The sequence below is a fragment of the Spermophilus citellus genome, assembly GCF_964194105.1.
Source record: "Spermophilus citellus genome assembly, chromosome: 7".
Classification (NCBI taxonomy): domain Eukaryota; kingdom Metazoa; phylum Chordata; class Mammalia; order Rodentia; family Sciuridae; genus Spermophilus; species Spermophilus citellus.
In genome coordinates this window covers 17801424-17829191 of record NC_138188.1, presented here as the reverse complement: position 1 = coordinate 17829191, position 27768 = coordinate 17801424, and positions in this window count along the sequence as shown.

The following is a 27768-nucleotide window of genomic DNA, read 5'->3' as shown; positions in this document are numbered from 1 at the left end:
TGTTGTGTTAGTTTCAAAGAGCTAGCACAAACCGTGTTTGATTTAGAGTTCCAACTACAGGTATCCATATAGGAGAAAAGAGAGTGAAACCTAAAATTTAAAACTGTTACTGCCAATGATCGTTTTAACCAAGAAGAACGAAATTTGGTGAGCCAAGTGGGATTGGGGTACTGATCATTACCTGAAATTGTCATCAAGATTGGGTGAAAAAATGTGTGCTGAGATTTCAGGAAACTCGTAGTTTTTTGGAAGCTTGGAAAACCCTTTCCATAAAAGTGATTTGCGCCAGTCTCTGCTTACGGCTACATCAATAGGAAACAAACCATAGAGATAGAACTTGGAACTACTTGACTGTGTAAAGTTTCAAAGAGCTAGCACAAACCATGTTTGATTTAAAGTTCCAACTGCATGAATCCTTAAAGGAGAAAACAGAGTGAAACCTAAAAATTAAAACTGTTACTGCCAAAGATCCGTTTAACCTAGAAGAACGAAATTTGGTGAGCCAAGTGGGATTGGGGTACTGATCATTACCTGAAATTGTCATCAAGACTGGGTGAAAAAATGTGTGCTGAGATTTTAGGAAACTCGTAGTTTTTTGGAAGCTTGGCAACCCCTTTCCATGAAAGTGATTTGCGCCAGTCTCTGCTTAGGGCTACAACAATAGGAAACAAACCATAGAGATACAACTTGCAACTACTTTATTGTGTCAAGTTACAAAGAGCTAGCACAATCCTTGTTTGATTTAGAGTTAAAACTACATGTATCCATATAGGAGAAAACAGAGTGAAACCTAAAAATTAAAACTGTTACTGCCAACGATCGGTATAACCTAGAAGAATGAAATTTGGTGAGCCAAGTGGGATTGGGGTACTGATCATTACCTGAAATTGTCATCAAGTTTGGGTGAAAAAATGTGTGCTGAGATTTCAGGAAACTCGTAGTTTTTTGGAAGCTTGGGAACCCCTTTCCATGAAAGTGATTTGTGCCAGTCTCTGCTTAGGATTACATCAATAGGAAACAAACCATAGAGGTAGAACTTGGAACTACTTTATTGTGTCAAGTTTCAAAGAGCTAGCACAATCCGTGTTTGATTTAGTGTTCCAACTACAGGTATCCGTATAGGAGAAAACAGATTGAAACCTAAAAATTAAAGCTGTTACTGCCAACGTACGGTTTAACCTAGAAGAACAAAATTTGGTGAGCCAAGTGGGATTGAGGTACTGAACATTACCTGAAAGTGTCATCAAGATTGGTTGAAAAAATGTGTGCTGAGATTTCAGGAAACTCGTAGTTTTTTGGAAGCTTGGCAACCCCTTTCCATGAAAGTGATTTGAGCCAGTCTCTGCTTAGGGCTACATCAATAGGAAACAAACCATAGAGGTAGAACTTGGAACTACTTTATTGTGTCAAGTTTCAAAGAGCTAGCACAATCCGTGTTTGATTTAGTGTTCCAACTACAGGTATCCATATAGGAGAAAACAGAGTGAAACCTAAAAATTCAAACTGTTACTGCCAACGAACTGTTTAACCTAGAAGAACGAAATTTTGTGAGCCAAGTGGGATTGGGGTACTGATCATTACCTGAAAGTGTCATCAAGATTGGGTGAAAAACTGTGTGCTGAGATTTCAGGAAACTCGTAGTTTTTTGGAAGCTTGGCAACCCCTTTCCATGAAAGTGATTTGAGCCAGTCTCTGCTTAGGGCTACATCAATAGGAAACAAACCATAGAGGTAGAACTTGGAACTACTTTATTGTGTCAAGTTTCAAAGAGCTAGCACAATCCGTGTTTGATTTAGTGTTCCAACTACAGGTATCCATATAGGAGAAAACAGAGTGAAACCTAAAAATTCAAACTGTTACTGCCAACGAACTGTTTAACCTAGAAAACGAAATTTTGTGAGCCAAGTGGGATTGGGGTACTGATCATTACCTGAAAGTGTCATCAAGATTGGGTGAAAAACTGTGTGCTGAGATTTCAGGAAACTCGTAGTTTTTTGGAAGCTTGGCAACCCCTTTCCATGAAAGTCATTTGCGCCAGTCTCTGCATAGGGCTACATCAATAGGAAACAAACCATAGAGGCAGAACTTGGAACTACTTTATTGTGTCAAGTTTCAAAGAGCTAGCGCAATCCGTGTTTGATTTAGTGTTCCAGCTACATGTATATTGGAGAAAAGAGAGTGAAACCTAAAAATTAAAATTGTTACTGCCAACGATTGTTTTTACCAAGAAGAACGAAATTTGGTGAGCCAAGTGGGATTGGGGTACTGATCATTACATGAAAGTGTCATCAAGATTGGGTGAAAAAATGTGTGCTTAAATTTCAGGAAACTCGTAGTTTTTTGGAAGCTTGGCAACCCCTTTCCATGAAAGTGATTTGCGCCAGTCTCTGCTTAGGGCTACATCAATAGGAAACAGACAATAAAGATAGAACTTGGAACTACTTTATTGTGCCAAGTTTCAAAGAGCTAGCACAAACAGTGTTTGATTTAGAGTTCCAACTACATGTATCCATATAGGAGAAGACAGAGTGAAACCTAAAAGTTAAAACTGTTACTGGCAACGAACGGTTTAACCTAGAAGAACGAAATTTGGTTAGCCAAGTGGGTTTGAGGTACTGATCATTACCTGAAAGTGTCATGAAGATTGGGTGAAAAAATGTGTTCTCAGATTTCACGAAACTCGTAGTTTTTTGGAAGCTTGGCAACCCCTTTCCATGAAAGTGATTTGCGCCAGTCTCTGCTTAGGGCTACATCAATAGGAAACGAACAATAGAGATAGAACATGGAACTACTTTATTGTGCCAAGTTTAAAAGAGCTAGCACAAACCGTGTTTGATTTAGAGTTCCAACTCCATGTGTCCATAGAGGAGAAAACAGAGTGAAACCTAAAACGTAAAACTGTTACTGCCAATGAACGGTTTAACCAAGAAGAACGAAATTGGTGAGCCAAGTGGAATTGTGTACTGATCATTACCTGAAAGTGTCATCAAGATTGGGTGAAAAAATATGTGCTGAAATTTCAGGAAACTCGTATTTTTTTGGAAGCTTGGCAACCCCTTTCTATGAAAGTGATTTGCACCAGTCTCTGCTTAGGGCTACATCTATAGGAAACAAACCATAGAGATAGAACTTGGAACTACTTGATTGTCTCAAGATTCAAAGAGCTAGCACAAACCGTGATTGATTTAGAGTTCCAACTACATGTATCCATATTGGAGAAAACAGAGTGAAACCTAAAAGTTAAAACTGTTACTGCAAACGAACGGTTTAACGTAGAAGAACGAAATATCGTTAGCCAAGTGGGTTTGGGGTACTGATCATTACCTGAAAGTGTCATGAAGATTGGGTGAAAAAATGTGTCCTCAGATTTCACGAAACTCGTAGTTTTTTGGAAGCTAGGCAACCCCTTTCCATTGAAGTGATTTGCGCCAGTCTTTGCTTAGGGCTACATCAATAGGAAACAAACCATAGAGATATAACTAGGAACTACTTTATTGTGCCAAGTTTCAAAGAGCTAGCACAAACCGTGTTTGATTTAGAGTTCCAACTCCATGTATCCATATAGGAGAAAACAGAGTGAAACCTAAAAATTACAATTGTTACTGCCAACGAACGGTTTAACCTAGAAGAACGAAATTTGGTGAGCCAAGTGGGACTCTGGTAGTGATCATTACCTGAAAGTGTCATCAAGATTGGTTGAAAAAAAGTGTGCTGATATTTCAGGAAACTCCTAGTTTTTTAAAAGCATGGCAACCCCTTTCCATGAAAGTGATTTGCGCCAGTCTCTGCTTAGGGCTACATCAATAGGAAACAAACCATAGAGATAGAACTTGGAACTACTTGATTGTGTCAAGTTTCAATGAGCTAACAAAAACCGTGACTGATTTAGACTTCCAACTACATGTATCCATATAGGAGAAAACAGAGTGAAACCTGAAAATTAAAACTGTTACTTCCAATGAACGGTTTAAACTAGAAGAACGAAATTGGTGAGCCAAGTGGGATTGGGGTACTGATCATTACCTGAAAGTGTCATCAAGATTGGGTGAAAAAATGTGTGCTGAAATTTCAGGAAACTCGTAGTTTTTTGGAAGCTTGGCAACCCCTTTCCATGAAAGTGATTTGCACCAGTCTCTGCTTAGGGCTACATCAATAGGAAACAAACCGCAGAGATAGAACTTGGAACTACTTTATTGTGCCAAGTTTTAAAGAGCTAGCACAAACCGTGTTTAATTTAGAGTACCAACTCCATGTATCCATATATGTGAAAACAGAGTGAAACCTAAAAATTACAACTGATACTGCCAACGAACGGTTTAACCCAGAAGAACGAAATTTGGTGAGCCAAGAAGGATTGGGGTACTAATCATTACCTGAAAGTGTCATCAAGTTTGGGTGAAAAAATGTGTGCTCAGATTTCACGAAACTCGTAGTTTTTTGGAATCTTGGCAACCCCTTTCCATGTAAGTGATTTGTGCCAGTCTCTCCTTAGGGATACATCAATAGGAAACAAACCACAGAGGTAGAACTTGGAACTACTTTATTGTGCCAAGTTTCAAAGAGCTAGCACAAACCGTGTTTGATGTAGAGTTCCAACTATATGTATCCATATAGGAGAAAACAGAGTGAAACCTAAAAATTAAAACTGTTACTGCCAACGAACGGTTTAACCTAGAAGAACGAAATTTGGTGAGCCAAGTGGGATTTGGGTACTGATCATTACGTGAAAGTTTCATGAAGATTGGGTGAAAAAATGTGTGCTGAGATTTCAGGAAACTCGTAGTTTTTTGGAAGCTTGGCAACCCCTTTCCATGAAAGTGATTTGCGCCAGTCTCTGCTGAGGGCTACATCAATAGGAAACAAACCATAGAGAAAGAACTTGGAACTACTTTATTGTGCCAAGTTTCAAAGAGCTAGCACAAACCGTGTTTGATTTAGAGTTCCAACTCCATGTATCCATATAGGTGAAAACAGAGTGAAACCTAAAAATTACAACTGTTACTGCCAACGAACGGTTTAACCTAGAAGAACGAAATTTGGTGAGCCAAGTGGGATTGGGGTACTGATCCTTACCTGAAAGTGTCATCAAGATTGGGTGAAAAAATGTGTGCTGAAATTTCAGGAAACTCGTAGTTTTTGGAAGTTTGGCAACCCCTTTCCATGAAAGTGATTTGTGCCAGTCTCTGCTTAGGGCTACATCAATAGGATACAAACCATAGAGATATAACTTGGAACTACTTTATTGTGCCAAGTTTCAAAGAGCTAGCACAAACAGTGTTTTATTTAGAGTTCCAAATACATGTATCCATATAGGAGAAAACAGAGTGAAACCTAAAAATTTCAACTGTTACTGCCAAGGAACGGTTTAACCTAGAACAACGAAATTTGGTGAGCCAAGTGGGATTGGGGTAATGATCATTACCTGAAAGGGTCATGAATATTGGGTGAAAAAATGTGTGCTCAGATTTCACGAAACTCGTAGTTTTTTGGAAGCTTGGCAACCCCTTTCAATTAAAGTGATTTGCGCCAGTCTCTGCATAGGGCTACATCAATAGGAAACAAACCATAGAGATAAAACTTGGAACTACTTTATTGTGCCAAGTTTCAAAGAGCTAGCACAAACCGTGTCGGATTTAGAGTTCCAACTCCATGTATCCATATAGGAGAAAACAGAATGAAACCTAAAAATTACAACTGTTACTGGCAACGAACGGTTTAACCTAGAAGAACGAAATTTGATCAGCCAAGTGGGATTGGGGTACTGATCATTACCTGAAAGTGTCATCAAGATTGGGTGAAAGAATGTGTGCTGAGATTTCAGGAAACTCGTAGTTTTTTGGAAGCTTGGCAACCCCTTTCCATGAAAGTGATTTGCGCCAGTCTCTGCTTAGGGCTACATCAATAGGAAACAAACCATAGAGATAGAAATTGGAACTACTTTATTGTGCCAAGTTTTAAGGATCTTGCACAAACTGTGTTTGATTTAGAGTTCCAAATACATGTATCCATATAGGAGAAAACAGAGTGAAACCTAAAAATTAAAACTGTTACTGCCAACGAACGGTTTAACCTAGAAGAACGAAATTTGGTGAGCCAAGTGGGATTGGGGTACTGATCATTACCTGAATGTGTCATGAAAATTGGTGAAAAAATGTGTGCTCAGATTTCACGAAACTAGTAGTTTTTTGGAAGCGTGGCAACCCCTTTCCATAAAAGTGATTTGCGCCAGTCTCTGCTTAGGGCTACATCAATAGGAAACAAACCATAGAGATAGAACTTGGAACTACTTAATTGTGCCAATTTTCAAAGAACTAGCACAAACCGTGTTTGATGTAGAGTTCCAACTCCATGTATCCATATAGGAGAAAACAGAGTGAAACCTAAAAATTAAAACTCTTACTGCCAACGAATGTTTAACCTAGAAGAACGAAATTTGGTGAGCCAAGTGGGATTGGGGTACTGATCATTACCTGAAAGTGTCATGAAGATTGGGTGAAAAAATGTGTGCTGATTTTTCAGGATACTCGTAGTTTTTTTGAAGCTTGGCAACCCCTTTCCATGAAAGTGATTAGAGCCAGTCTCTTCTTAGGGCTACATCAATAGGAAACAAACCATAGAGAAAGAACTTGGAACTACTTTATTGTGCCAAGTTTCAAAGAGCTAGCACAACTGTGTTTGATTTAGAGTTCCAACTACATGTATCCATATAGGAGAAAACAGAGTGAAACCTAAAAATTAAAACTGTTACTGCCAACGAACGGTTTAACCAAGAACAACGAAATTTGGTGAGCCAAGTGGGATTGGGGTACTGATCTTTAACTGAAAGTGTCATGAAGATTGGGTGAAAAAATGTGTGCTCAGATTTCACGAAACGCGAAGTTTTTTGGAAGCTTGGCAACCCCTTTCCATGAATGTGATTTGCGCCAGTCTCTGCTTAGGGCTACATCAATAGGAAACAAACCATAGAGATAGAACTTGGAACTACTTTATTGTGCCAAGTTTTAAGGATCTTGCACAAACTGTGTTTGATTTAGAGTTCCAAATACATGTATCCATATAGGAGAAAACAGAGTGAAACCTAAAAATTAAAACTGTTACTGCCAACGAACGGTTTAACCTAGAAGAACGAAATTTGGTGAGCCAAGTGGGATTGGGGTACTGATCATTACCTGAATGTGTCATGAAAATTGGGTGAAAAAATGTGTGCTCAGATTTCACGAAACTAGTAGTTTTTTGGAAGCGTGGCAACCCCTTTCCATAAAAGTGATTTGCGCCAGTCTCTGCTTAGGGCTACATCAATAGGAAACAAACCATAGAGATAGAACTTGGAACTACTTAATTGTGCCAATTTTCAAAGAACTAGCACAAACCGTGTTTGATGTAGAGTTCCAACTCCATGTATCCATATAGGAGAAAACAGAGTGAAACCTAAAAATTAAAACTCTTACTGCCAACGAATGTTTAACCTAGAAGAACGAAATTTGGTGAGCCAAGTGGGATTGGGGTACTGATCATTACCTGAAAGTGTCATGAAGATTGGGTGAAAAAATGTGTGCTGATTTTTCAGGATACTCGTAGTTTTTTTGAAGCTTGGCAACCCCTTTCCATGAAAGTGATTAGAGCCAGTCTCTTCTTAGGGCTACATCAATAGGAAACAAATCATAGAGATAGAACGTGGAACTACTTTATTGTGCCAAGTTTCAAAGAGCCAGCACAACTGTGTTTGATTTAGAGTTCCAACTACATGTATCCATATAGGAGAAAACAGAGTGAAACCTAAAAATTAAAACTGTTACTGCCAACGAACGGTTTAACCAAGAACAACGAAATTTGGTGAGCCAAGTGGGATTGGGGTACTGATCTTTAACTGAAAGTGTCATGAAGATTGGGTGAAAAAATGTGTGCTCAGATTTCACGAAACGCGAAGTTTTTTGGAAGCTTGGCAACCCCTTTCCATGAAAGTGATTTGCGCCAGTCTCTGCTTAGGGCTACATCAATAGGAAACAAACCATAGAGATAGAACTTGGAACTACTTTATTGTGCCAAGTTTCAAAGAGCTAGCACAAACAGTGTTTGATTTAGAGTTCCAAATACATGTATCCATATAGGAGAAAACAGAGTGAAACCTAAAAATTTCAACTGTTACTGCCAAGGAACGGTTTAACCTAGAACAACGAAATTTGGTGAGCCAAGTGGGATTGGGGTAATGATCATTACCTGAAAGTGTCATCAAGATTGGGTGAAAGAATGTGTGCTGAGATTTCAGGAAACTCGTAGTTTTGTGGAATCTTGGCAACCCCTTTCCATGAAAGTGATTTGCGCCAGTCTCTGCTTAGGGCTACATCAATAGGAAACAAACCATAGAGGTAGAACTTGGAACTACTTGATTGTGTCAAGTTTCAATGAGCTAGCACAAACCGTGTTTGATTTAGAGTTCCAACTACATGTATCCATATAGGAGAAAACAGAGTGAAACCTAAAAATTAAAACTGTTACTGCCAGCGAACGGTTTAACCTAGAAGAACGAAATTTGGTTAGCCAAGTGGGATTGGGGTACTGATCATTACCTGAAAGTGTCATCAAGATTGGATGAAAAAATGTGTGCAGAGATTTCAGGAAACTCGTAGTTTTTTGGAAGCTTGGGAACCCCTTTCCATGAAAGTGATTTGCGCCAGTCTCTGCTTAGGGCTACATCAATAGGAAACAAACCATAGAGATAGAACTTGGAACTACTTTATTGTGCCAATTTTCAAAGAACTAGCACAAACCGTGTTTGATTTAGAGTTCCAACTCCATGTATCCATATAGGAGAAAACAGAGTGAAACCTAAAAATTATAACTGTTACTGCCAACGAACGGTTTAAACTAGAAGAACGAAATTTGGTGAGCCAAGTGGCATTGGGGTACTGATCTTTACCTGAAAGTGTCATCTAGATGGGGTGAAAAAATGTGTGCTCAGATTTCTGGAAACTGGTAGATTTTAGGAAGCTTGGCAACCCTTTTCCATGAAAGTGATTTGCCCAAGTATCTGCTTAGGGCTACATCAATAGGAAACAAACCATAGAGATAGAACTTGGAACTACTTTATTGTGTCAAGTTTCAAATAGGTAGCACAACCCGTGTTTGATTTAGAGGTCCGAATGCATGTATCCATATAGGAGAAAACAGAGTGAAACCTAAAAATTAAAACTGTTACTTCCAACGAATGTTTAACCTACAAGAACGAAATTTGGTGAGCCAAGTGGGATTGGGGTACTGATCATTACCTGAAAGTGTCATGAAGATTGGGTGAAAAAATGTGTGCTGAGATTTCAGGATACTCGTAGTTTTTTTGAAGCTTGGCAACCCCTTTCCATGAAAGTGATTAGAGCCAGTCTCTCCTTAGGGCTACATCAATAGGAAACAAACCATAGAGATAGAACTTGGAACTAATTTATTGTGTGAAGTTTCAAAGAGATACCACAAACTGTGTTTGATTTAGAGTTCCAACTACATGTATCCATATAGGAGAAATCAGAGTGAAACCTAAAAATTAAAACTCTTACTGCCAACGAACGGTTTAACCTAGAAAAACGAAATTTGGTGAGCCAAGTGGGATTGGGGTAATGATCATTACCTGAAAGTGTCATGAAGATTGGGTGAAAAAATGTGTGCTCAGATTTCACGAAACTCGTAGTTTTTTGGAAGCTTGGCAACCGCTTTCCATGAAAGTGATTTGCGCCAGTCTCTGCTTAGGGCTACATCAATAGGAAACAAACCATAGAAATAGAACTTGTAACTACTTTATTGTGCCAAGTTTCAAAGAGCTAGCACAAACCGTGTTTGATTTAGATTTCCAACTCCATGTATCCATATAGGAGAAAACAGAGTGAAACCTAAAAATAAAAAGTATTACTGCCAACAAACGGTTTTACATAGAACAACGAAATTTGGTGAGCCAAGTGAGATTGGTGTAATGATCATTACCTGAAAGTGTCATGAAGATTGGGTGAAAAAATGTGTGCTCAGATTTCACGAAACTCGTAGTTTTTTGGTACCGTGGCAACCCCTTTCCATGTAAGCGATTTGCGCCAGTCTCTGCTTAAGACTACAACAATAGGAAACAAACAATAGAGATAGAACTTGGAACTACTTTATTGTGCAACGTTTTAAAGAGCTAGTACGAACCGTGTTTTATTTAGAGTTCCAACTCCATGTATCCATATAGGAGAAATCAGAGTGAAACCTAAAAATTAAAACACTTACTGCCAACGAACGGTTTAACATAGAAGAACAAAATTTGGTGAGCCAAGTGGGACTGCGATCCTGATCATTACCTGAAAGTTTCATCAAGATTGGGTGAAAAAATGTGTGCTGAAATTTCAGGAAATTCATAGTTTTTTGGAAGCTTGGCAACCCCTTTCCATGAAAGTGATTTGCGCCAGTCTCCTCTTAGGGCTACATCAATAGGAAACAAACCATAGAGATAGAACTTGGAACTACTTTATTGTGTCAAGTTTCAAAGAGCTAGCACAAACTGTGTTTGGTTTAGAGTACCAAATACATGTGTCCATATAGGAGAAAACAGAGTGAAACCTAAAAATTAAAACTGTTACTGCCAACGAACGGTTTGAACTAGAAGAACGAAATTTGGTGAGCCAAGTGGCATTGGGGTACTGATCTTTACCTGAAAGTGTCATCAAGATTGGTTGAAAAAATGTGTGCTGAGATTTCAGGAAACTCGTAGTTTTTTGGAAGCTTGGCAACCCCTTTCCATGAAAGTGATTTGCGCCAGTCTCTGCTTAGGGCTACATCAATAGGAAACAAACCATAGAGATAGAACTTGAAACTACTTTATTGTGTCAAGTTTCAAAGAGCTGTCACAAACTGTGTTTGATTTAGAGTTCCAACTACATGTATCCATATAGGAGAAAACAGACTGAAACCTAAAAATTAAAACTGTTACTGCCAACGAACGGTTTAACCTAGAAGAATGAAATTTGGTGAGCCAAGTGGGACTGCGGTCCTGATCATTACCTGAAAGTGTCATCAAGATTGGGTGAAAAAATGGGTGCTGAAATTTCAGGAAATTCGTAGTTTTTTGGAAGTTTGGAAACCCCTTTCCATGAAAGTGATTTGCGCCAGTCTCCTCTTAGGGCTACATCAATAGTAAACAAACCATAGTGATAGAACTAGGAACTACTTTATTGTGCCAAGTTTCAAAGAGCTAGCACAAACGGTGTTTGATTTAGAGTTCCAACTACATGTATCCCTATAGGAGAAAAAAGAGTGAAACCTAAAATTTAAAACTGTTACTGCCAACGAACGGTTTAACCTAGAAGAACGAAATTTGGTTAGCCAAGTGGGTTTGGGGTACTGATCATTACCTGAATGTGTCATGAAGATTGGGTGAAAAAATATGTTCTCAGATTTCACGAAACTCGTAGTTTTTTGGAAACTTGGCAACCCCTTTCCATGAAAATGATTTGTGCCAGTCTCTGCTTAGGGCTACATCAATAGGAAACAAACCATAGAGTTAGAACTAGGAACTACTTTATTGTGCCAAGTTTCAAAGTGCTAGCACAAACCGTGTTTGATTTAGAGTTCCAACTCCATGTATCCATATAGGAGAAAACAGAGTGAAACCTAAAAATTACAACTGTTACTGCCAACGAACGGTTTAACCTAGAAGAACGAAATTTGATGAGCCAAGTGGGATATTGGTACTTATCATTACCTGAAAGTGTCATCCAGATTGGTTGAAAAAATGTGTCCTGAGATTTCAGGAATCTCGTAGTTTTTTGGAAGCTTGGCAACCCCTTTCCATGAAAGTGATTTGCGCCAGTCTCTGCTTAGGGCTACATCAATAGGAAACAAACCATAGAGATAGAAATTGGAACTACTTTATTGTGCCAAGTTTCAAGGAGCTAGCACAAACTGTGTTTGATTTAGAGTTCAAAATACATGTATCAATATAGGAGAAAACAGAGTGAAACCTAAAAATTAAAACTGTTACTGCAAACGAACGGTTTGACCTAGAAGAACGAAATTTGGTGAGCCAAGTGGGATTGGGGTACTGATCATTACCAGAAAGTGTCATGAAGATTGAGTGAAAAAATGTGTGCTGAGATTTCAGGAAACTCGTAGTTTTTTGGAAGCTTGGCAAACCCTTTCCATGAAAGTTATTTGCGCCAGTCTCTGCTTAGGGCTACATCAATAGGAAACAAACCATAGAGATAGAACTTGGAACTACTTTATTGTGCCAAGTCTTAAAGAGCTAGTACAAACCGTGTTTTATTTAGAATTCCAACTCCATGTATCCATATAGGAGAAATCAGAGTGAAACCTAAAAATTAAAACTGTTACTGCCAACGAACGGTTTAACCTAGAAAAACAAAATTTGGTGAGCCAAGTGGGACTGCGATCCTGATCATTACCTGAAAGTTTCATCAAGATTGGGTGAAAAAAAGTGTGCTGAAATTTCAGGAAATTCACAGGTTTTTGGAAGCTTGGCAACCCCTTTCCATGAAAGTGATTTGCGCCAGTCTCTGCTTAGGGCTACATCAATAGGAAACAAACCATAGAGATAGAACTTGGAACTACTTTATTGTGTCAAGTTTCAAAGAGCTATCACAAACTGTGTTTGATTTAGAGTTCAAACTACATGTATCCATATAGGAGAAAACAGACTGAAACCTAAAAATTAAAACTGTTACTGCCAACGAACGGTTTAACCTAGAAGAACGAAATTTGGTGAGCCAAGTGGGATTGGGGTACTGATCTTTACCTGAAAGTGTCATCAAGATTGGGTGAAAAAATGTGTGCTGAGATTTCAGGAAACTCGTAGTTTTTTGGAAGCTTGGCAACCACTTTCCATGAAAGTGATTTGCGCCAGTCTCTGCTTAGGGCTACATCAATAGGAAACAAACCATACAGATAGAACTTGGAACTACTTTATCCTGCCAAGTTTCAAAGAGCTAGCACAAACCGTGTTTGATTTAGAGTTCCAACTCCATGTATCCATATAGGAGAAAACAGAGTGAAACCTAAAAATTACAACTGTTACTGCCAACGAACGGTTTAACCTAGAAGAACGAAATTTGGTGAGCCAAGTGGGACTGGGGTACTGATCATTACCTGACAGTGTCATCAAGATTGGGTGAAAAAATGTGTGGTGAGATTTCAGGAAACTCGTAGTTTTTTGGAAGCTTGGCAACCCCTTTCCATGAAAGTGATTTAGCCCAGTCTCTGCTTAGGGCTACATCAATAGGAAACAAACCATAGAGATAGAAATTGGAACTACTTTATTGTGCCAAGCTTCAAGGAGCTAGCACAAACTGCGTTTGATTTACAGTTCCAAATACATGTATCAATATAGGAGAAAACAGAGTGAAACCTAAAAATTAAAACTGTTACTGCCAACGAACGGTTTAACCTAGAAGAACGAAATTTGGTGAGCCAAGTGGGATTGGGGTACTGATCATTACCTGAAAGAGTCATGAAGATTGGGTGAAAAAATGTGTGCTGAGATTTCAGGAAACTCGTAGTTTTTTGGAAGCTTGGCAACCCCTTTCCATGAAAGTGATTTGCGCCAGTCTCTGCTTAGGGCTACATCAATAGGAAACAAACCATAGAGATAGAACTTGGAACTACTTTATTGTGCCAAGCTTTAAAGAGCTAGCACAAACCGTGTTTGATTTAGAGTTCCTACTCCATGTATCCATATAGGAGAAAACAGAGTGAAACCTAAAAATTAAAACTGTTACTGCCAACGAACGGTTTAAACTAGAAGAACGAAATTTGGTGAGCCAAGTGGCATTGGGTTACTGATCATTACCTGAAAGTTTCATCAAGATTGGGTGAAAAAATGTGTGCTGAGATTTCAGGAAACTCGTAGATTTTGGGAAGCTTGGCAACCCCTTTCCATTAAAGTGATTTGCGCCAGTCTCTGCTTAGGGCTACATCAATAGGAAACAAACCATAGAGATAGAACTTGGAACTACTTTATTGAGTCAAGTTTCAAAGAGCTATCACAAACTGTGTTTGATTTAGAGTTCCAACTACATGTATCCATATAGGAGAAAACAGAGTGAAACCTAAAAATTACAACTGTTACTGCCAACGAACGGTTGAACCTAGAAGAACTAAATTGGGTGAGCCAAGTGGGATTGGGTTACTGATCATTACCTGAAAGTGTCATGAAGTTTGGGTGAAAAAATGTGTGCTGAGATTTCAGGATACTCGTAGTTTTTTGGAAGCTTGGCAACCCCTTTCAATGAAAGGGATATGAGCCAGTCTCTGCTTAGGGCTACATCAATAGGAAACAAACCATAGAGATAGAACTTGGAACTACTTTATTGTGTCAAGTTTCAAAGAGCTAGCACAAACTGTGTTTGATTTAGAGTTCCAACTACATGTATCCATATAGGAGAAATCAGAGTGAAACCTAAAAATTAAAACTGTTACTGCCAACGAAAGGTTTAACCTAGAAGAACGAAATTTGGTGAACCAAGTGGGATTGGGGTACTGATAATTACCTGAAAGTGTCATGAAGATTGGGTGAAAAAATGTGTGCTGAGATTTCAGGAAACTCGTAGTTTTTTGGAAGCTTGGCAACCCCTTTCCATGAATGTGATTTGCGCCAGTCTCTGCTTAGGGCTACATCAATAGGAAACAAACCATAGAGAAAGAAATTGGAACTACTTTATTGTGCCAAGTTTCAAAGAGCTAGCACAAACCGTGTTGATTTAGAGTTCCAACTACATGTATCCATATAGGAGAAAACAGAGTGAAACCTAAAAATTACAACTGTTACTGCCAACGAACGGTTTAACCTAGAAGAACGAAATTTGGTGAGCCAAGTGGGACTGGGTTCCTGATCATTACCTGCAAGTGTCATGAAGATTGGGTGAAAAAATGTGTGCTCAGATTTCACGAAACTCGTAGTTTTTTGGAAGCTTGGCAACCCCTTTCCATGAAAGTGATTTGCGCCAGTCTCTGCTGAGGGCTACATCAATAGGAAACAAACCATAAAGGTAGAACTTGGAACTACTTGAATTTGTCAAGTTACAAAGACCTAGCACAAACCGTGTATGATTTAGAGTTCCAACTAAATGTATCCATTTAGGAGAAAACAGAGTGAAACCTAAAAATTAAAACTGTTACTGCCAACGAACGGTTTAACCTAGAAGAACAAAATTTGGTGAGCCAAGTGGGATTGGGGTACTGATCATTACCTGAAAGTGTCATCAAGATTGGGTGAAAAAATGTGTGCTGAGATTTCAGGAAACTGGTAGTTTTTTGGAAGCTTGGCAACCCCTTTCCATGAAAGTGATTTGCGCCAGTCTCTGCTTAGGGCTACATCAATAGGAAACAAACCATAGAGATAGAACTTGGAACTACTTTATTGTGCCAAGTTTTAAAGAGCTAGCAGAAACCGTGTTTGATTTAGAGTTCCAAATCCATATATCCACATAGGAGAAAACAGAGTGAAACCTAAAAATTAAAACTGTTACTGCCAACGAACGGTTAAAACTAGAAGAACGAAATTTGGTGAGCCAAGTGGCATTGGGGTACTGATCATTACCTGAAAGTGTCATCAAGATTGGGTGAAAAAATGTGTGCTGAGATTTCAGGAAACTCGTAGTTTTTGGGAAGCTTGGCAACCCCTTTCCATTAAAGTGATTTGCGCCAGTCTATGCTTAGGGCTACATCAATAGGAAAAAAACCATAGAGATAGAACTTGGAACTACTTTATTGAGTCAAGTTTCAAAGAGCTATCACAAACTGTGTTTGATTTAGAGTTCCAACTACATGTATCCATATCGGAGAAAACAGAGTGAAACCTAAAAATTAAAACTGTTACTGCCAACAAACGGTTTAACCTAGAAGAACGAAATTTGGTGAGCGAAGTGGGATTGGGGTACTGATCATTACCTGAAAGTGTCATCAAGATTGGGTGAAAAAATGTGTGCTCAGATTTCACGAAACTCGAAGTTTTTTGGAAGCTTGGCAACCCCTTTCCATGAAAGTGATTTGCGCCAGTCTCTGCTTAGGGCTACATCAATAGGAAACAAACCATAGAGATAGAACTTGGAACTACTTTATTGTGCCAAGTTTCAAAGAGCTAGCAAAAACCGTGTTTGATTTAGAGTTCCAACTCCATGTATAGATATAGGAGAAAACAGAGTGAAACATAAAAATTACTACTGTTACTGCCAACGAACGGTTGAACCTAGAAGAACGAAATTGGGTGAGCCAAGTGGGATTGGGTTACTGATCATTACCTAAAAGTGTCATCAAGATTGGGAGAAAAAATATGTGCTCAGATTTCTGGAAACTGGTAGTTGATAGGAAGCTTGGCAACCCCTTTCCATGAAAGTGATTTGCCCAAGTCTCTGCTTAGGGCTACATCAATAGGAAACAAACCATAGAGATAGAACTTGGAACTACTTTATTGTGTCAAGTTTCAAAGAGCTAGCACAAACTGTGTTTGATTTAGAGTTCCAACTACATGTATCCATATAGGAGAAAACAGAGTGAAACCTAAAAATTAAAACTGTTACTGCCAACGAACGGTTTAACCTAGAAGAACGAAATTTGGTGAGCCAAGTGGCATTGGGGTACTGATCTTTACCTGAAAGTGTCATCAAGATTGGGTGAAAAAATGTGTGCTGATATTTCAGGAAACTCGTAGATTTTTGGAAGCTTGGCAACCCCTTTCCATGAAAGTGATTTGCGCCAGTCTCTGCTTAGGGCTACATCAATAGGCAACAAACCATAGAGATAGAACTTGGAATTACTTTATTGTGCCAAGTTTCAAAGAGCTAGCACAAACCGTGTTTGATTTAGAGTTCCAACTCCATGTATCCATATAGGAGAAAACAGAGTAAAACCTAAAAATTACAACTGTTACTGCCAACGAACGGTTTAACCTAGAAGAACGAAATTTGGTGAGCCAAGTGGGATTGGGGTACTGATCATTACCTGAAAGTGTCATGAAGATTTGGTGAAAAAATGTGTGCTCAGATTTCACGAAACTCGTAGTTTTTTGGAAGCTTGGCAACCCCTTTCCATGAAAGTGATTTGCGCGAGTCTCTGCTTAGGGCTACATCAATAGGAAACAAACCATAGAGATAGAACTTGGAACTACTTTATTGTGCCAAGTTTCAAAGAGCTAGCACAAACCGTGTTTGATTTAGAGTTCCAACTACATGTACCCATATAGGAGAAAACAAAGTGAAACCTAAAAATTACAACTGTTACTGCCAACGAACGGTTTAACCTAGAAGAACGAAATTTGGTGAGCCAAGTAGGACTGGGTTCCTGATCATTATCTGCAAGTGTCATGAAGATTGGGTGAAAAAATGTGTGCTCAGATTTCACGAAACTCGTAGTTTTTTGGAAGCTTGGTAACCCCTTTCCATGAATGTGATTTGCGCCAGTCTCTGCTGAGGGCTACATCAATAGGAAACAAACCATAAAGGTAGAACTTGGAACTACTTGAATTTGTCAAGTTACAAAGACCTAGCACAAACCGTGTATGATTTAGAGTTCCAACTAAATGTATCCATTTAGGAGAAAACAGAGTGAAACCTAAAAATTAAAACTGTTACTGCCAACGAACGGTTTAAACTAGAAGAACGAAATTTGGTGAGCCAAGTGGCATTGGGTTACTGATCATTACCTGAAAGTTTCATCAAGATTGGGTGAAAAAATGTGTGCTGAGATTTCAGGAAACTCGTAGATTTTGGGAAGCTTGGCAACCCCTTTCCATTAAAGTGATTTGCGCCAGTCTCTGCTTAGGGCTACATCAATAGGAAACAAACCATAGAGATAGAACTTGGAACTACTTTATTGAGTCAAGTTTCAAAGAGCTATCACAAACTGTGTTTGATTTAGTGTTCCAACTACATGTATCCATATAGGAGAAAACAGAGTGAAACCTAAAAATTATAACTGTTACTGCCAACGAACGGTTTAACCTAGAAGAACGAAATTTGGTGAGCCAAGTGGGATTGGGGTACTGATCATTACCTGAAAGTGTCATGAAGATTTGGTGAAAAAAATGTGTGCTCAGATTTCACGAAACTCGTAGTTTTTTGGAAGCTTGGCAACCCCTTTCCATGAAAGTGATTTGCGCGAGTCTCTGCTTAGGGCTACATCAATAGGAAACAAACCATAGAGATAGAACTTGGAACTACTTTATTGTGCCAAGTTTCAAAGAGCTAGCACAATCCGTGTTTGATTTAGAGTTCCAACTCCATGTATCCATATAGGAGAAAACAAAGTGAAACCTAAAAATTACAACTGTTACTGCCAACGAACGGTTTAACCTAGAAGAACGAAACTTGGTGAGCCAAGTGGGACTGGGTTCCTGATCATTATCTGCAAGTGTCATGAAGATTGGGTGAAAAAATGTGTGCTCAGATTTCACGAAACTCGTAGTTTTTTGGAAGCTTGGCAACCCCTTTCCATGAAAGTGATTTGCGCCAGTCTCTGCTGAGGGCTACATCAATAGGAAACAAACCATAAAGGTAGAACTTGGAACTACTTGAATTTGTCAAGTTACAAAGACCTAGCACAAACCGTGTATGATTTAGAGTTCCAACTAAATGTATCCATTTAGGAGAAAACAGAGTGAAACCTAAAAATTAAAACTGTTACTGCCAACGAACGGTTAAAACTAGAAGAACGAAATTTTGTGAGCCAAGTGGCATTGGGGTACTGATCATTACCTGAAAGTGTCATCAAGATTGGTGAAAAAATGTGTGCTGAGATTTCAGGAAACTCGTAGTTTTTGGGAAGCTTGGCAACCCCTTTCCACTAAAGTGATTTGCGCCAGTCTCTGCTTAGGGCTACATCAATAGGAAAAAAACCATAGAGATAGAACTTGGAACTACTTTATTGAGTCAAGTTTCAAAGAGCTATCACAAACTGTGTTTGATTTAGAGTTCCAACTACATGTATCCATATAGGAGAAAACAGAGTGAAACCTAAAAATTAAAACTGTTACTGCCAACGAACGGTTTAACCTAGAAGAACGAAATTTGGTGAGCCAAGTGGGATTGGGGTACTGATCATTACCTGAAAGTGTCATCAAGATTGGGTGAAAAAATGTGTGCTCAGATTTCACGAAACTCGAAGTTTTTGGAAGCTTGGCAACCCCTTTCCATGAAAGTGATTTGCGCCAGTCTCTGCTTAGGGCTACATCAATAGGAAACAAACCATAGAGATAGAACTTGGAACTACTTTATTGTGCCAAGTTTCAAAGAGCTAGCACAAACCGTGTTTGATTTAGAGTTCCAACTCCATGTATAGATATAGGAGAAAACAGAGTGAAACATAAAAATTACAACTGTTACTGCCAACGAACGGTTGAACCTAGAAGAACGAAATTGGGTGAGCCAAGTGGGATTGGGTTACTGATTATTACCTGAAAGTGTCATCAAGATTGGGAGAAAAAATGTGTGCTCAGATTTCTGGAAACTGGTAGTTGATAGGAAGCTTGGCAACCCCTTTCCATGAAAGTGATTTGCCCAAGTCTCTGCTTAGGGCTACATCAATAGGAAACAAACCATAGAGATAGAACTTGGAACTACTTTATTGTGTCAAGTTTCAAAGAGGTAGCACAAACCGTGTTTGATTTAGAGGTCCGAATCCATGTATCCATATAGGAGAAAACAGAGTGAAACCTAAAAATTAAAACTGTTACTGCCAACGAACGGTTTAACCTAGAAGAACGAAATTTGGTGAGCCAAGTGGGATTGGGGTACTGATCATTACCTGAAAGTGTCATCAAGATTGGGTGAAAAAATGTGTGATCAGATTTCACGAAACTCGAAGTTTTTTGGAAGCTTGGCAACCCCTTTCCATGAAAGTGATTTGCGCCAGTCTCTGCTTAGGGCTACATCAATAGGAAACAAACCATAGAGATAGAACTTGGAACTACTTTATTGTGCCAAGTTTCAAAGAGCTAGCACAAACCGTGTTTGATTTAGAGTTCCAACTCCATGTATAGATATAGGAGAAAACAGAGTGAAACATAAAAATTACAACTGTTACTGCCAACGAAAGGTTGAACCTAGAAGAACGAAATTGGGTGAGCCAAGTGGGATTGGGTTACTGATCATTACCTGAAAGTGTCATCAAGATTGGGAGAAAAAATGTGTGCTCAGATTTCTGGAAACTGGTAGTTGATAGGAAGCTTGGCAACCCCTTTCCATGAAAGTGATTTGCCCAAGTCTCTGCTTAGGGCTACATCAATAGGAAACAAACCATAGAGATAGAACTTGGAACTACTTTATTGTTTCAAGTTTCAAAGAGGTAGCAGAAACCGTGTTTGATTTAGAGGTCCGAATCCATGTATCCATATAGGAGAAAACAGAGTGAAACCTAAAAATTAAAACTGTTACTGCCAACGAACGGTTTAACCTAGAAAAACAAAATTTGGTGAGCCAAGTGGGATTGGGGTACTGATCATTACCTGAAAGTGTCATGAAGTTTGGGTGAAAAAATGTGTGCTGAGATTTCAGGATACTCGTAGTTTTTTGGAAGCTTGGCAACCCCTTTCCATGAAAGGGATATGAGCCAGTCTCTGCTTAGGGCTACATCAATAGGAAACAAACCATAGAGATAGAACTTGGAACTACTTTATTGTGTCAAGTTTCAAAGAGCTAGCACAAACTGTGTTTGATTTAGAGTTCCAACTACATGTATCCATATAGGAGAAAACAGAGTGAAACCTAAAAATTAAAACTGTTACTGCCAACGAACGGTTTAACCGAGAAGAACGAAATTTGGTGAGCCAAGTGGCATTGGGGTACTAATCTTTACCTGAAAGTGTCATCAAGATTGGGTGAAAAAATGTGTGCTGATATTTCAGGAAACTCGTAGATTTTTGGAAGCTTGGCAACCCCTTTCCATGAAAGTGATTTGCGCCAGTCTCTGCTTAGGGCTACATCAATAGGCAACAAACCATAGAGATAGAACTTGGAACTACTTTATTGTGCCAAGTTTCAAAGAGCTAGCACAAACCGTGTTTGATTTAGAGTTCCAACTCCATGTATCCATAAAGGAGAAAACAGAGTAAAACCTAAAAATTACAACTGTTACTGCCAACGAACGGTTTAATCTAGAAGAACGAAATTTGGTGAGCCAAGTGGGATTGGGGTACTGATCATTACCTGAAAGTGTCATCAAGATTGGGTGAAAAAATGTGTGCTGAGATTTCGGGAAACTCGTAGTTTTTTGGAAGCTTGGCAACCCCTTTCCATGAAAGTGATTTGCGCCAGTCTCTGCTTAGGGCTACATGAATAGGAAACAAACCATAGAGATAGAAATAGGAACTACTTTATTGTGCCAATTTTCCAATAGCTAGCACAAACCGTGTTTGATTTAGAGTTACAACTCCATATATCCATATAGGAGAAAACAGAGTGAAACCTAAAAATTAAAATTGTTACTGCCAACGAACGGTTTAAAATAGAAGAACGAAATTTGGTGAGCCAAGTGGCATTGGGTTACTGATCATTACCTGAAAGTTTCATCAAGATTGGGTGAAAAAATGTGTGCTGAGATTTCAGGAAACTCGTAGTTTTTGGGAAGCTTGGCAACCCCTTTCCATTAAAGTGAATTGCGCCAGTCTCTGCTTAGGGCTACATCAATAGGAAAAAAACCATAGAGATAGAACTTGGAACTACTTTATTGAGTCAAGTTTCAAAGAGCTATCACAAACTGTGTTTGATTTAGAGTTCCAACTACATGTATCCATATAGGAGAAAACAGAGTGAAACCTAAAAATTAAAACTGTTACTGCCAACAAACGGTTTAACCTAGAAGAACGAAATTTGGTGAGCCAAGTGGGATTGGGGTACTGATCATTACCTGAAAGTGTCATCAAGATTGGGTGAAAAAATGTGTGCTCAGATTTCACGAAACTCGAAGTTTTTTGGAAGCTTGGCAACCCCTTTCCATGAAAGTGATTTGCGCCAGTCTCTGCTTAGGGCTACATCAATAGGAAACAAACCATAGAGATAGAACTTGGAACTACTTTATTGTGCCAAGTTTCAAAGAGCTAGCAAAAACCGTGTTTGTTTTAGAGTTCCAACTCCATGTATAGATATAGGAGAAAACAGAGTGAAACATAAAAATTACTACTGTTACTGCCAACGAACGGTTGAACCTAGAAGAACGAAATTGGCTGAGCCAAGTGGGATTGGGTTACTGATCATTACCTAAAAGTGTCATCAAGATTGGGAGAAAAAATATGTGCTCAGATTTCTGGAAACTGGTAGTTGATAGGAAGCTTGGCAACCCCTTTCCATGAAAGTGATTTGCCCAAGTCTCTGCTTAGGTCTACATCAATAGGAAACAAACCATAGAGATAGAACTTGGAACTACTTTATTGTGTCAAGTTTCAAAGAGCTAGCACAAACTGTGTTTGATTTAGAGTTCCAACTACATGTATCCATATAGGAGAAAACAGAGTGAAACCTAAAAATTAAAACTGTTACTGCGAACGAACGGTTTAACCTAGAAGAACAAAATTTGGTGAGCCAAGTGGCATTGGGGTACTGATCTTTACCTGAAAGTGTCATCAAGATTGGGTGAAAAAATGTGTGCTGATATTTCAGGAAACTCGTAGATTTTTGGAAGCTTGGCAACCCCTTTCCATGAAAGTGATTTGCGCCAGTCTCTGCTTAGGGCTACATCAATAGGCAACAAACCATAGAGATAGAACTTGGAATTACTTTATTGTGCAGAGTTTCAAAGAGCTAGCACAAACCGTGTTTGATTTAGAGTTCCAACTCCATGTATCCATATAGGAGAAAACAGAGTAAAACCTAAAAATTACAACTGTTACTGCCAACGAACGGTTTAATCTAGAAGAACGAAATTTGGTGAGCCAAGTGGGATTGGGGTACTGATCATTACCTGAAAGTGTCATCAAGATTGGGTGAAAAAATGTGTGCTGAGATTTCAGGAAACTCGTAGTTTTTTGGAAGCTTGGCAACCCCTTTCCATGAAAGTGATTTGCGCCAGTCTCTGCTTAGGGCTACATGAATAGGAAACAAACCATAGAGATAGAAATAGGAACTACTTTATTGTGCCAATTTTCAAATAGCTAGCACAAACCGTGTTTGATTTAGAGTTCCAACTCCATATATCCATATAGGAGAAAACAGAGTGAAACCTAAAAATTAAAACTGTTACTGCCAACGAACGGTTTAAACTAGAAGAACGAAATTTGGTGAGCCAAGTGGCATTGGGTTACTGATCATTACCTGAAAGTTTCATCAAGATTGGGTGAAAAAATGTGTGCTGAGATTTCAGGAAACTCGTAGATTTTGGGAAGCTTGGCAACCCCTTTCCATTAAAGTGATTTGCGCCAGTCTCTGCTTAGGGCTACATCAATAGGAAACAAACCATAGAGATAGAACTTGGAACTACTTTATTGTGTCAAGTTTCAAAGAGCTATCACAAACTGTGTTTGATTTAGTGTTCCAACTACATGTATCCATATAGGAGAAAACAGAGTAAAACCTAAAAATTACAACGGTTACTGCCAACGAACGGTTTAATCTAGAAGAACGAAATTTGGTGAGCCAAGTGGGATTGGGGTACTGATCAGTACCTGAAAGTGTCATCAAGATTGGGTGAAAAAATGTGTGCTGAGATTTCAGGAAACTCGTAGTTTTTTGGAAGCTTGGCAACCCCTTTCCATGAAAGTGATTTGCGCCAGTCTCTGCTTAGGGCTACATGAATAGGAAACAAACCATAGAGACAGAAATAGGAACTACTTTATTGTGCCAATTTTCAAATAGCTAGCACAAACCGTGTTTGATTTAGAGTTCCAACTCCATATATCCATATAGGAGAAAACAGAGTGAAACCTAAAAATTAAAATTGTTACTGCCAACGAACGGTTTAAACTAGAAGAACGAAATTTGGTGAGCCAAGTGGCATTGGGTTACTGATCATTACCTGAAAGTTTCATCAAGATTGGGTGAAAAAATGTGTGCTGAGATTTCAGGAAACTCGTAGTTTTTGGGAAGCTTGGCAACCCCTTTCCATGAAAGTGATTTGCGCCAGTCTCTGCTTAGGGCTACATCAATAGGCAACAAACCATAGAGATAGAACTTGGAATTACTTTATTGTGCAGAGTTTCAAAGAGCTAGCACAAACCGTGTTTGATTTAGAATTCCAACTCCATGTATCCATATAGGAGAAAACAGAGTAAAACCTAAAAATTACAACTGTTACTGCCAACGAACGGTTTAATCTAGAAGAACGAAATTTGGTGAGCCAAGTGGGATTGGGGTACTGATCATTACCTGAAAGTGTCATCAAGATTGGGTGAAAAAATGTGTGCTGAGATTTCAGGAAACTCGTAGTTTTTTGGAAGCTTGGCAACCCCTTTCCATGAAAGTGATTTGCGCCAGTCTCTGCTTAGGGCTACATGAATAGGAAACAAACCATAGAGATAGAAATAGGAACTACTTTATTGTGCCAATTTTCAAATAGCTAGCACAAACCGTGTTTGATTTAGAGTTCCAACTCCATATATCCATATAGGAGAAAACAGAGTGAAACCTAAAAATTAAAACTGTTACTGCCAACGAACGGTTTAAACTAGAAGAACGAAATTTGGTGAGCCAAGTGGCATTGGGTTACTGATCATTACCTGAAAGTTTCATCAAGATTGGGTGAAAAAATGTGTGCTGAGATTTCAGGAAACTCGTAGATTTTGGGAAGCTTGGCAACCCCTTTCCATTAAAGTGATTTGCGCCAGTCTCTGCTTAGGGCTACATCAATAGGAAACAAACCATAGAGATAGAACTTGGAACTACTTTATTGTGTCAAGTTTCAAAGAGCTATCACAAACTGTGTTTGATTTAGTGTTCCAACTACATGTATCCATATAGGAGAAAACAGAGTAAAACCTAAAAATTACAACGGTTACTGCCAACGAACGGTTTAATCTAGAAGAACGAAATTTGGTGAGCCAAGTGGGATTGGGGTACTGATCAGTACCTGAAAGTGTCATCAAGATTGGGTGAAAAAATGTGTGCTGAGATTTCAGGAAACTCGTAGTTTTTTGGAAGCTTGGCAACCCCTTTCCATGAAAGTGATTTGCGCCAGTCTCTGCTTAGGGCTACATGAATAGGAAACAAACCATAGAGACAGAAATAGGAACTACTTTATTGTGCCAATTTTCAAATAGCTAGCACAAACCGTGTTTGATTTAGAGTTCCAACTCCATATATCCATATAGGAGAAAACAGAGTGAAACCTAAAAATTAAAATTGTTACTGCCAACGAACGGTTTAAACTAGAAGAACGAAATTTGGTGAGCCAAGTGGCATTGGGTTACTGATCATTACCTGAAAGTTTCATCAAGATTGGGTGAAAAAATGTGTGCTGAGATTTCAGGAAACTCGTAGTTTTTGGGAAGCTTGGCAACCCCTTTCCATTAAAGTGATTTGTGCCAGTCTCTGCTTAGGGCTACATCAATAGGAAAAAAACCATAGAGATAGAACTTGGAACTACTTTATTGAGTCAAGTTTCAAAGAGCTATCACAAACTGTGTTTGATTTAGAGTTCCAACTACATGTATCCATATAGGAGAAAACAGAGTGAAACCTAGAAATTAAAACTGTTACTGCCAAAGATCGGTTTAACCTAGAAGAACGAAATTTGGTGAGCCAAGTGGGATTGGGGTACTGATCATTACCTGAAAGTGTCATCAAGATTGGGTGAAAAAATGTGTGCTCAGATTTCACGAAACTCGAAGTTTTTTGGAAGCTTGGCAACCCCTTTCCATGAAAGTGATTTGCGCCAGTCTCTGCTTAGGGCTACATCAATAGGTAACAAACCATAGAGATAGAACTTGGAACTACTTTATTGTGCCAAGTTTCAAAGAGCTAGCAAAAACCGTGTTTGATTTAGAGTTCCAACTCCATGTATAGATATAGGAGAAAACAGAGTGAAACATAAAAATTACTACTGTTACTGCCAACGAACGGTTGAACCTAGAAGAACGAAATTGGGTGAGCCAAGTGGGATTGGGTTACTGATCATTACCTAAAAGTGTCATCAAGATTGGGAGAAAAAATATGTGCTCAGATTTCTGGAAACTGGTAGTTGATAGGAAGCTTGGCAACCCCTTTCCATGAAAGTGATTTGCCCAAGTCTCTGCTTAGGGCTACATCAATAGGAAACAAACCATAGAGATAGAACTTGGAACTACTTTATTGTGTCAAGTTTCAAAGAGCTAGCACAAACTGTGTTTGATTTAGAGTTCCAACTACATGTATCCATATAGGAGAAAACAGAGTGAAACCTAAAAATTAAAACTGTTACTGCCAACGAACGGTTTAACCTAGAAGAATAAAATTTGGTGAGCCAAGTGGCATTGGGGTACTGATCTTTACCTGAAAGTGTCATCAAGATTGGGTGAAAAAATGTGTGCTGATATTTCAGGAAACTCGTAGATTTTTGGAAGCTTGGCAACCCCTTTCCATGAAAGTGATTTGCGCCAGTCTCTGCTTAGGGCTACATCAATAGGCAACAAACCATAGAGATAGAACTTGGAATTACTTTATTGTGCAGAGTTTCAAAGAGCTAGCACAAACCGTGTTTGATTTAGAGTTCCAACTCCATGTATCCATATAGGAGAAAGCAGAGTAAAACCTAAAAATTACAACTGTTACTGCCAACGAACGGTTTAATCTAGAAGAACGAAATTTGGTGAGCCAAGTGGGATTGGGGTACTGATCAGTACCTGAAAGTGTCATCAAGATTGGGTGAAAAAATGTGTGCTGAGATTTCAGGAAACTCGTAGTTTTTTGGAAGCTTGGCAACCCCTTTCCATGAAAGTGATTTGCGCCAGTCTCTGCTTAGGGCTACATGAATAGGAAACAAACCATAGAGATAGAAATAGGAACTACTTTATTGTGCCAATTTTCAAATAGCTAGCACAAACCGTGTTTGATTTAGAGTTCCAACTCCATATATCCATATAGGAGAAAACAGAGTGAAACCTAAAAATTAAAACTGTTACTGCCAACGAACGGTTTAAACTAGAAGAACGAAATTTGGTGAGGCAAGTGGCATTGGGTTACTGATCATTACCTGAAAGTTTCATCAAGATTGGGTGAAAAAATGTGTGCTGAGATTTCAGGAAACTCGTAGATTTTGGAAGCTTGGCAACCCCTTTCCATGAAAGTGATTTGCGCCAGTCTCTGCTGAGGGCTACATCAATAGGAAACAAACCATAGAGATAGAACTTGGAACTACTTTATTGAGTCAAGTTTCAAAGAGCTATCACAAACTGTGTTTGATTTAGTGTTCCAACTACATGTATCCATATAGGAGAAAACAGAGTGAAACCTAAAAATTATAACTGTTACTGCCAACGAACGGTTTAACCTAGAAGAACGAAATTTGGTGAGCCAAGTGGGATTGGGGTACTGATCATTACCTGAAAGTGTCATGAAGATTTGGTGAAAAAATGTGTGCTCAGATTTCACGAAACTCGTAGTTTTTTGGAAGCTTGGCAACCCCTTTCCATGAAAGTGATTTGCGCGAGTCTCTGCTTAGGGCTACATCAATAGGAAACAAACCATAGAGATAGAACTTGGAACTACTTTATTGTGCCAAGTTTCAAAGAGCTAGCACAAACCGTGTTTGATTTAGAGTTCCAAATCCATGTATCCATATAGGAGAAAACAAAGTGAAACCTAAAAATTACAACTGTTACTGCCAACGAACGGTTTAACCTAGAAG